Genomic DNA, 10,201 nt, shown 5'->3' with positions numbered 1-10,201 from the left:
TGAACCACTCTGCCAATTTATACCGCGTATATTGCAGGGTAGCTCTAACAAAGAGCGCGGCACGAAGAAGCGGAACAAACACTCCCTAATGCGGGATCCCAAACGGCACCATTTATACAGTCCCCTGCACCAGAGTAATAGAAAAAAACACTGTGCGTAAGTGGTCGACCAGTCAAGATGAATTACATATACATCACACAGAAGGTTAGAGAAGGTACTCATGTTTATTTTTGACATTTTGTTTTCGTAGTGACTGTGCCTTTGTGACTGTCTAATAAAAATTGGAAGAAAATTTCTATTCAAGCAGACAAACAATATGTTGTTTGTTTTCCTCCTGTATAAGCAAATCTGTTAACGGCAAACGGAAAATTTATATCCTCTGGAACTTCACCTGCAACTACACTACGTAATGTTGGCAAGGAAACGATACTAGGCGTATCGATGAAGTGATTTTTTTCGGCCTATGGTTGCATAATTTTGCCGAGATAGGTTGCATAAAAGAAGAGTTACGGCTGTTTTCTGCAATAATACTTCTCCTCTAGATGTTCGTGTGTTGACAGCCGATAAAAATTCTGTAATACTTACAGCTTCACTGTGAATATGACAGAATTCACTGTGAATACCGGCTAGGCCAAGTAAATGAATCTGAGAGTCGCGATATAGTCATCGTGACCGCGAATATTACATACGTGGTCGGCATTCGCGATGAAGTTGAGTTTGCGTTGGGAGCTTTTTTTGGGGGTAGAACTGCCAACGCACAATGAAATGCCCGATATCCTAGTCATAAGCAGCCCCGCCGTAAGTGTCAGCCTAATCATCGGAAAAGCAATGGGCATCTCATGGGACCCCCTATGACTAGATACATAGCACGGCTTTACAACGCAGTCACAAATTACGAGGACGCCAATTACAACTGAGTGTGGAAACCCCACACGAGGTGACAGCTCTAACGAACATAGCCTGGTCTAGGGGTAGCAACACCCAGAGATGCTCGCAGATGAAGTTATCTACAAACCTCTGCAGGATGCTTTCAACCTATTCCCGTCTGGCTGGGATGCAATTGGTCCAAACCAATCCGCGGGGCTCTTGCGCGTAAGCTTAGGTTGAGAAGCCGAATTATCGAAGCTAGGGAACATTATTGAGAAAATGGTCAACCAGCCGGACGGTGTAAGTTGAGCCACTGACAAGTGCCTTGCAATTTGCCGCAATGGTTTTCTCCCCTGAAATTGTCATCTTTCGAAACATAAGCAATTATAGTTCCTGAAAGATAGAGGCGTTTGTCACTGCTTGCCACCACTAATTCCGCATGGAAGGGAACGCGGAGTATGCGTCCCTGTGGCAAAACTGCCCCGAGCTGAACAGCATCGCTGTTGTTGACAAGCAGTCACCCAAACTTCCCGGCGCCGGATAGCGCTCAGCTAATTATGGAGTGTTGCTCACACCCTTTCAGCCACGCTTCCGTCTGGGTCATGCAGATGCGACTGGGATGCCCGAACGAATCCTGTCGCATGTTTGGACAACTTTTAAGTGCAATGCACTTCTTAAGCGACCCTGAACCTGCGTCCACCGGCGATGTCCGCGCACGTGGAGATGGGCGCACGCAGCCTGGCCGCTGACATGGCACATACCCACGTGGGGGATTGGCCAGGAATCTCCTCGTCTTCCTTGGCAACGGGGGGAGATGGGCGCGCGCTGCCTGGCCGATGACATGGCACATACCCACGTGGGGGATTGGCCAGGAATCTCCTCGTCTTCCTTGGCAACGGGGGGAGATGGGCGCGCGCTGCCTGGCCGCAGACATGGCACATATCCACGTGGGGGATTGGCCAAGAATCGGGCGTGAGAAGGGCTAATGCACCCGCTTAAAGGAGTACTGACACGAAATTTCAAAGCTGAGATACGCTCTAGCAATCAAGTACAACGTCAACACAAATAGGTGTCTGTGAATAAATGCATCTTTCTTTCTTTGTAGTTGTGTGTGTGTGTGTGTGTGATCTCTCTTTCGCGAACATTACCGAACCGCGCAAATTCCACTCGTGCATTCGCACTTTCACATTCTTCCCCTCGGGGAAATGCGGGGAATTTTTTGCCGTCAAAACGATTACCCCAAAATATTGGCTCTGCTTGGTCGGCCGAAATATGCCGCCACAACGTACTCACATCGTTTTGGTGGTGCAAAGCTTTTAACGAACGCAAAAGACGAAGTAGCGGGGCTGCTTTTTCCGAAAGGATTGGTTGATTGCACTTGATTTATCTAATCATAGTCTGCTGCTGTGCGCGTGGGCTGTGCGAAATTGATTAAATGACATACTACATGCTCAACCACCAGACTTTGAAACGGAAATATACAGTCACTGCTCACTGTCTCAACGTACTTACGCCGTCTTGGACACCGTACAAATAGTAGAGCCATTCCGATGAACTTTGTAATTCTCTCAACGCTCAGGGTGTAAATACCTGCATATTTCCCATTGAAGTGCAGGTTTGACGTATCTTATCGCTTCCAACATCGATGTTTCTCTCCTCTTAGTATGGTACCACCACCGAGTACCTAAGCACACGCGCACAAACCTTACCAAAACGAATAACAGAAGTTCACTAATCGTATGCGGTGGAACTCTTGGGAACTGCGTGCACCTTCTGTTGCGTACCTGTAAGCCCTCGGTCGGTCCTAGCCCTTGCTTGGGCCATTCGCCCTTCTAAATAACGAGTAATATTTGTCCTACGAGTATAAGAATGCATTCGCAATATAACGAAAACACTTCGCTGAGTACTGCTAGCTATCAAATCAATGTTCATATGAATTTCATAGATATTCCACCTTATTACCTAATTCTTACTTCTGGAGACTTTTTGCCACTGCTTGTGCTGTGCTTATAGACCTATTTGCTTGGTTGTTCCAGAATTATTTTGTGGGTCTCTTCTCCGGGCACGTTTGAAACGGTTGAAGTTTCTGTTACCAGCAAGTACATAAACCAAATCAGGTATTTCAGTTGTTCAAAATGGCCAGAAGATTCTAATTTAGAATTGTCTGTAGCGCACAAAAACCACAGCAGGTATTGCTTTCATTTTATAATGATGGTGAGCAATTCTTTACTTACTAATTATATCTGTTGTGGCGCAATTAACACTGGGGGATTGAACAGAAATATACCCGATCTGCGACAATACGGTGATCCAAACTGCCTGAATAAGGTCAATAGGTTTAGGCAAACGATTAGTTTTCACATTTTTACGCGATTACTTTTGCGCTTGATTCACTTGAGGTATGTGCACTTGCTTGGTGTCCTTGAAAAAGAGGTCATGGGTTGAATCAGTCATGCCAGAGAAGCTATTTCGGTTTTGTTTGTTGCCCCACATTCGCTAAGCAAAATGTGCGAGAACATAAACGCTCCGTATGGGCTGTGATTTCCAATGCATAATTTGCAGTTGAACGCCTCAGCCGGCGTGCTTCCGCTTCGCGTTCGCCAGAGACTTTTAGTCACGCCGCTTGAGACGCCTTGCTTTTAGATACGGCTGAACACTTTAGAACGGCTTGTATTGGCCGCCTACGCGTTCCGTGGCTGAAGCCCTTGCTCTTTTAATGCGGAACGGGTAAATTTCGCTGCTTGCGTCTTCACATGTTTGGCGGCATTTTTCGTCTCCCTTTCTCTGAGGTGTACTGACCATATACGGCAACGCCTCTCTGGCTACTGCCTTGTGCTATCAAGTGTTCTCGCCATGCTTTCTACTTTACCCCTTCAATTTATTTTCCCAGCCATTTTCCCAGTCAACTACCACCTCGAGCAACCATGGGAGAAATGCATAGATGCGATACTAGTAGATAGCTTCTTTGTCTCGTGGCCGGATCCCAAATGGTTTATTTAAAAGTACGCGAGAAAGGGCTCCGGCAGATTTTAAGTGCGAATGCACTTCTTAAGCGAGCCTGAATCGTCCGCCGCCGTCGTCCGCATAGCAACAGCTGCGGGTGCGCGCTCCTCGTCTTCCCTAGCAACGGGGGGAGATGGGCGCGCGCTACTCTCCTCCTCCTCTCTCCGCTCAGTGACTGCGGGTGTTGGGCGCCTCCTCTCCACTTCGGGCGGGAGAGCTCTCGCTCGCGTAGCGGGCGCTCCGCATTCCGACGCGTGAGGGCGCTCGTGTAGCCCTCGCCGTAACGGCGGGCGCTACTCTCCTCCTCCTCTCTCCGCTCAGTGACTGCGGGTTTTGGGCGCCTCCTCTCCACTTCGGGCGGGAGAGCGGGAGGGCATTCGCACTTACACACTCTCCCCCTCGGGGAAGTGCGAGGGAATTTTTTTTGCATTGCAGGCATCTAATGAAGCCAGAACCGTTCCTCTGGCTTTGGAACTGCCATTGTTCCAAGCCTATTGACGGGGTCTGAAGCCGGATCAGTAATAGAATTGCTATCTTACAGGTACAGCCTTGCGGTTGGCGGTAACCAGCTAAAAACATTGTCATGAAAGACACCGAGTAACCATGAAAACAGCTAAAACGAGGCCCAAAAGACACTTGTTCTCGCGTGTGAACAATGGGTTTTCCGTCGTCCTCCGCAGCACCGCGCTGTTGGCACACCTGACAGCACATCCACTGATGTCATCGGTGCAATGAAAGCGCACCGAGCCGAAAATGCAGCTACAGTAGGAAGGACGAGGGATTATGAAGTCCTCGCTTCTGTCGGAGAAGTCGCACACGCAAAAAAAGAACAGATAATACACCCAAACCCTGTTCGTTCACGGGACCCTGAATGCGGAACCGTTGAAGTGATCAGTTTTGCGCGACGAAGACAGTCACGTGTAACTTATGGGTTTCGGATAATTTTTCCCTTTATGACTTTCACAAATGCTTAAGTGCTTGGTCGCTTTTTATGTTCTGTTTAGTCTTGTTGCTTCTTATAGGAAGCTTCCAGTTTTTTTCTCTCCGTTGTGCACTCAATAAATCGGTACTTTGGTGGTTCCTGTTGCTGTGAGGCTGTGGGTTATCGCCGCAAAACCATTCACACATTTGATTTTATGGGACCCGCAGTCTGAGGCTTAATTGGTTTGCGGAAAATACGCCAGCGCACTAAGATCGCTTTCGTTCCAACCCAAGCAGTCGTTATGGAGGTGGAATCCTTCTAAACAATATAAGTCTGATTTAAACAAAAAAATATCCGTGCTTGCGGTTAGTTCAACGCGAAAAATTACTGTTAGTTTCACAAACATACGACAAGTTTGACAAACTAATGGGGCTAAGGAGACCTCCCGAAAGAAGGTGCCGGCGTGTTGGAAGAGCTCACCGTATTGTAAGAGCCCGACCGCCACTGTCCTTACTCGGTACGGACAACAGTTGCTGATTCGAATGACAGAGACAGACCGACAGACCGACAGACCGACAGACCGACAGACGGACAGACAGACAGACAGACGGAACACAAAAAGCGCATAGGTGTCTTTAAGTCCTTCAATTTTTTCGACCTGTTCATATAGTTATGAGCAATAAATCATGGGTTATTATTCGTGGTCTCGGGGGCTCAAGTAGGCGAACAAAAAAGGTCGATAAGGAAGAATTCTGTTTTTCCTGGTTTTTGTTTCTGCTTTCGTCTTTTGCCTTTCTACTCTCTCTCTCCCGCTAGCACACCATTTCATGATTGGTTTGGTATACATCACGCACCTTTTAGAAAAAGGTTACTTAAAAAAACAAGTTATATATATATACTACCTCTTGTAGCGGATCCAGTTAAGACTTTTCCATTTAGGCCATCCAGAACAGGTTGATGTATCGACAGAATGGTGAAAAAAAAGGAGGCACATCGTTTCGGTAGTAGGAGTCGTGAGGGTAGTTTCAGTAAGTGTTTCTGAGGGGACACCTCCCTTTGCGACCGCCGACGCATCTCTCAGGAGCGCACACTTTACAAGCACTGAAGCCTACCTTCCCTCTTACTGTGAACTAGGGTACTTTACAGGAGTAAGGAAGATGAAGGAAGGTGTCGCGACTATTTGTACAGGAGCCTCAGCCTTCTGACATCGTATAAAGGTAGGAGCTCATGGACATGCTGGGTTAAATTGATATTATTCGTCACCCTCGCTCCGCCACTCAACGTTTCCTGAGCACATGACTTCAAAGCTCAAACCACATCTGTCATATGAGAAAGGGAACTGTTTGTCAATTAAGTTTTTGGCTACCACTCCACCTATGGAAAGAAAAAAGCCATTAGAAAGGGATACCTCAGGGGAAAGATGACCCGTCTGGCCAACTCCGAGATCTGGCTGGGACAGCAGGTGTCAGCGCGCGTCATTTACACGAAGGTTGTGCTGGCAAGCGGCGTTCATACATTTCAGGCCGATTCTAGAGTTTCTCGCGACCTCCTTTTTGTCAATGGTAAGGAGCGAAATTATTCCAAGGCCGTGACATTTGGTTTTTGTTTTGGTTCATTTTGTTCCCCCTTATGGTCACACCTATTTTGCGTTCCTAGCGCCTGCAGCGAATTATCAAAATCAATGCGATCTATGCCCTTGGGAGGGGGCGGGCAGATGCAAATTCATCTAACCCTATTTTCACGTCATTTGGAGGCTCCGTTAGCGGTTGCTTGAAAATGGCGAAGAGAATTCCTTCTTGGGGAAATTTCGGTAAAGTGCCAAAAATTTGTCGAGCAAAAAACAATGACAGGAAAGCGCTGCCTTTAGTTTTTTCCACGAAAAAATCTAATAATATTCCGGATTTAGGGAAAATGGGGTTTATTGGCACTTGCTTGTCAGACCTGACTTTATTCGTGAGCCTTCGACTACTCAAATCCTCGGCACATCCGGAGTTCTACAAAAAATCTCTTTTGAGCCCTTGTTAGGTTAATTTTACATAAACCACATTGTGGGCGTAATGGGCAATCCCGTAAAGGTACCCGGCTCGGAGATGAATGTTTTGTTTAATAAAAAAAAGCAGGGACATCCGGCTCTTCTTATCCTTAACCTTCACAGTATTCAACCTAGGAGCTTAACGGGGAACGCCGAAGTTTGTATAGACAGCTGTAACCGACAAAAAGTATACACTATACCATTTCCATGTAACATTTCTTACTGAAGCTGAATCGATGTAGCCGGGTACAAATATCCAGGAGTCATCATCATGAATACTCGATGTTCGAATATACACATTTATCACCTGCACGTCAACGTTTCTTAAACTTTTTCTCCTTAAACATAACCTCCCACACGCCCCTCCTAGCGTTAAATTGTTTCCTAAGAAGACCTGCAGGACGCTAAGGGGCGTAAGCATTGCACGGCGTTCACAAATGACGCGGTCTTGATTTTCATCTCGGCCGGCGGTTTTGAGATGAAGTCGAAAAATAATAGCTTCTTTGGTTTGAAACTGCGGCGCGGGTTCTTGATTATTAGGTGGCCTGAATTAGGTCGTCGAGCACCAATCTTACACCACACTTCATGACAAAGGTGCACGAGTTAAACTGGCAATACCCTGTGCAGCAATTTACCACACCAGTATTTTAACTCTTATGAACCTAGTTTTTCTATTTTCCTCTTGAATGCAATTTAAACGTATTCGGGGGCACACAAGTACATACGATCTTCCTAGTGTAAAGCTACCGGCATTCCATCGCTATTGCTAAGTCTTCTTCACAGTGTATTTTTCCGAGGAAAGGATAAGTCTTTACAAAAGCTCCTGCGGTATGGTGCATTCGTGACTTTCCATAGATTTGCGCCTCCCTGCCGATGCCTCTTTCATTTTTGCCAGTGGCTAGCACAGGCATAATCTGATGCGTCTTGATTGAGTTGTTAAATTGTGCAAAACCTATTGTGCTATTTTTCTGCCTGACAAGGGGTCTCGTAGTGTCCCATCGGAAAGCAGAGGGCTAGCGATGGTGGCTTACAGTGTGGAGTAAGAAAATAAGATTGGGAGGTTAGGCAACTTCAAGCTTCCTGCATAATCTCCAGAGGTCCTGTTACTTTTGCGATATGTTGGAAAGGTGCTAAAAAATCTTTGTAAATTAGCGTACTTTTAAAGCCAGCTTGTCTTTGCAGCAGTCTCGCAATGCTCGTTCATTATTCAGTTGTGTGGAGTAAAAATTAGACTTATCTATTGTGGAGTCACGTACGTCAGCCTAGTTTTGCTAATCTTGAACTAGAAACTTGATTCCTTTCAGTTCACAATTGCAGTTACAATATAACCTCACCGTTCACTCCCAGAAAAATTGGTTACCTAGGAAGCCATGACGGAATAAATAAAAAATACAGTGACTTCCTTATGATGTAGAATAACCTAAAATTCGGGTCCGCGGCGAAGATGCAAGGGTGACTAGGGAGGGTAAAATTTTTAATTCGCAATTTTAACCCAGTTTTATACTAGCCCAAAGATGAACAGGTCTATTGGACAATGCCTGTGTGTGGAAATGGGAAGTGAGGATGCCTTTGATGCACGAAGATTCAGAAGAGCAAGAACGCTCTAGTTTGCACCCGTACTGACGCAAATGAACGAATAGAGGGTTGTTCGGGATTCTAGGATGAAACTGTATCAGATCAACCTCCCAAAGGTTAAAAAGCATCCAACTTGGGCACAAAGAACTACTTCAAGCAAACTTACTCCACAATTTTGTTTTAGAGCGTTGCCTCGTGCTTTTCTCGGTAGTCAGCCCCTTCCTTCAATAATCACACCACTTTAGGTGAGGGGCCGACTTTTAACGATATCTACCTGAGGCTTGTACTGTACGTGTAGTGGTGATAAAGCAGTTCCGAAGAGCCCATAACCCTACAGCCTGTATAATATGGGGTTTTATTTTGCCTTGTGGCCTTTATCTCTCAGGTAAATGTTGTTTATGTGATGTAATCATTAGGTTTGTACTTAGAACTTGTCCTGTGTTGTTGTCTACTGTCCTCTCGTATGTTAGGCCGTATTATTTCACAACTGCAACCACCTATCCCAATCGATGCTTTAGCGTTGTTAATATAGCACGCCAAGAATAAACCCCTCTTGAACCCTTGGAGAACAAAAAATTCCAGCGAATTAAGTTGAACCGAACTGTGACTCACAGGACTGAAGAAATAGGAGATGCACTTACTGTGCTTCCGGCGTCCAATTTCTAAGATCCTGTCTCAATAGGGCTCCCTACTCCAAAAGTAACGAGAAAAAAATGCAAACAAATTTACCCCTTTCGCAATCGCATCGAGTGTGCCTTCCTTCATGAACAAATCAAAAAGCCTCTCTGTTGCACCGCCGCTACAAATTTGACAGGCATGCAAGAGCATTCTAAAAACTTAGTTGCATTAGGACCCTTCAGCCGGAACGACGAACTCTTCAGACTCGATTGATCAGAGGTTCCGAAATGAAGCCATTGGAAATGAAAGTTGCCGCTTGTGAAAGCACTGAAGACTGCCGTGTTTTTTCGGCTCTTCATTACCAGTATAATTGCGCACTCCCCTTTGTACAATGAGAACTCGAGCAGGAGAAGTACTCCGTCAAAAGTGGCTCTTAGCTGTACGAACCGAGGATACCAAACCCTTCCCGGCAGTTTAAAAACGTCGAGCTGTAAACACAGAATTCATTCTGAAAATCATGCTGTTTCCGTTATTTGGAGTCATCCTGCAAGACAAGACACTCGTGTTGTTAGGAAACGCCATGCATTGTATTCTTGTTTTAATCTCTCAGCTGCTATCTCTGCAGTCTTGGTTCGATGTATTCTGCACAATTTATTGCCACAAATATGCTTGCTTTTAATGTTTTCCACACTACCTAGCACGCGTTAGCCCTGTAATAAAATTCTCGAGGAGGTGTATGAATGCAGATAGCCAATACACGCAACCACTTCCGTTCCAAAGGTCGAGAAAGAATGCGAACCGGGCGTACTTTTGGCTGAGATGCGTGCTGGAATTTTTGTGTGCTTGATGTGCGCAAGCTGTGTCACTATAAGAGTTGGAGAAACACTCTAGTATACAGCAGGAGATGCACGCTGATGCTATTGAATGTTCGAAACTAATAAGGCAATAAATTTATTTCACGTGGCATCTACCTCACGCGAGTTTCTTTTTATCCGAACCGTTATGGGAGCGGCCTTCTGACCACTATGGTGCACTCCAATTGGTTTGGCCGCAACACGCCCCGCATCTGAAGTAGTCTTGAAGTAGTCTTTTTTTCATTTACACCACATAAAAGAAGTACTTATTACATATAGAACTCTAAACACTTAAAGTTGGCCCTTCACCCACCGCAAAAACCGTAATTA

The sequence above is a fragment of the Haemaphysalis longicornis genome, unplaced genomic scaffold (assembly GCF_048455015.1).
Source record: "Haemaphysalis longicornis isolate Haplotype H1 unplaced genomic scaffold, Haemaphysalis longicornis Haplotype H1 scaffold_9, whole genome shotgun sequence".
NCBI lineage: Eukaryota > Metazoa > Arthropoda > Arachnida > Ixodida > Ixodidae > Haemaphysalis > Haemaphysalis longicornis.
Note: the sequence above shows the minus strand (reverse complement) of the source record.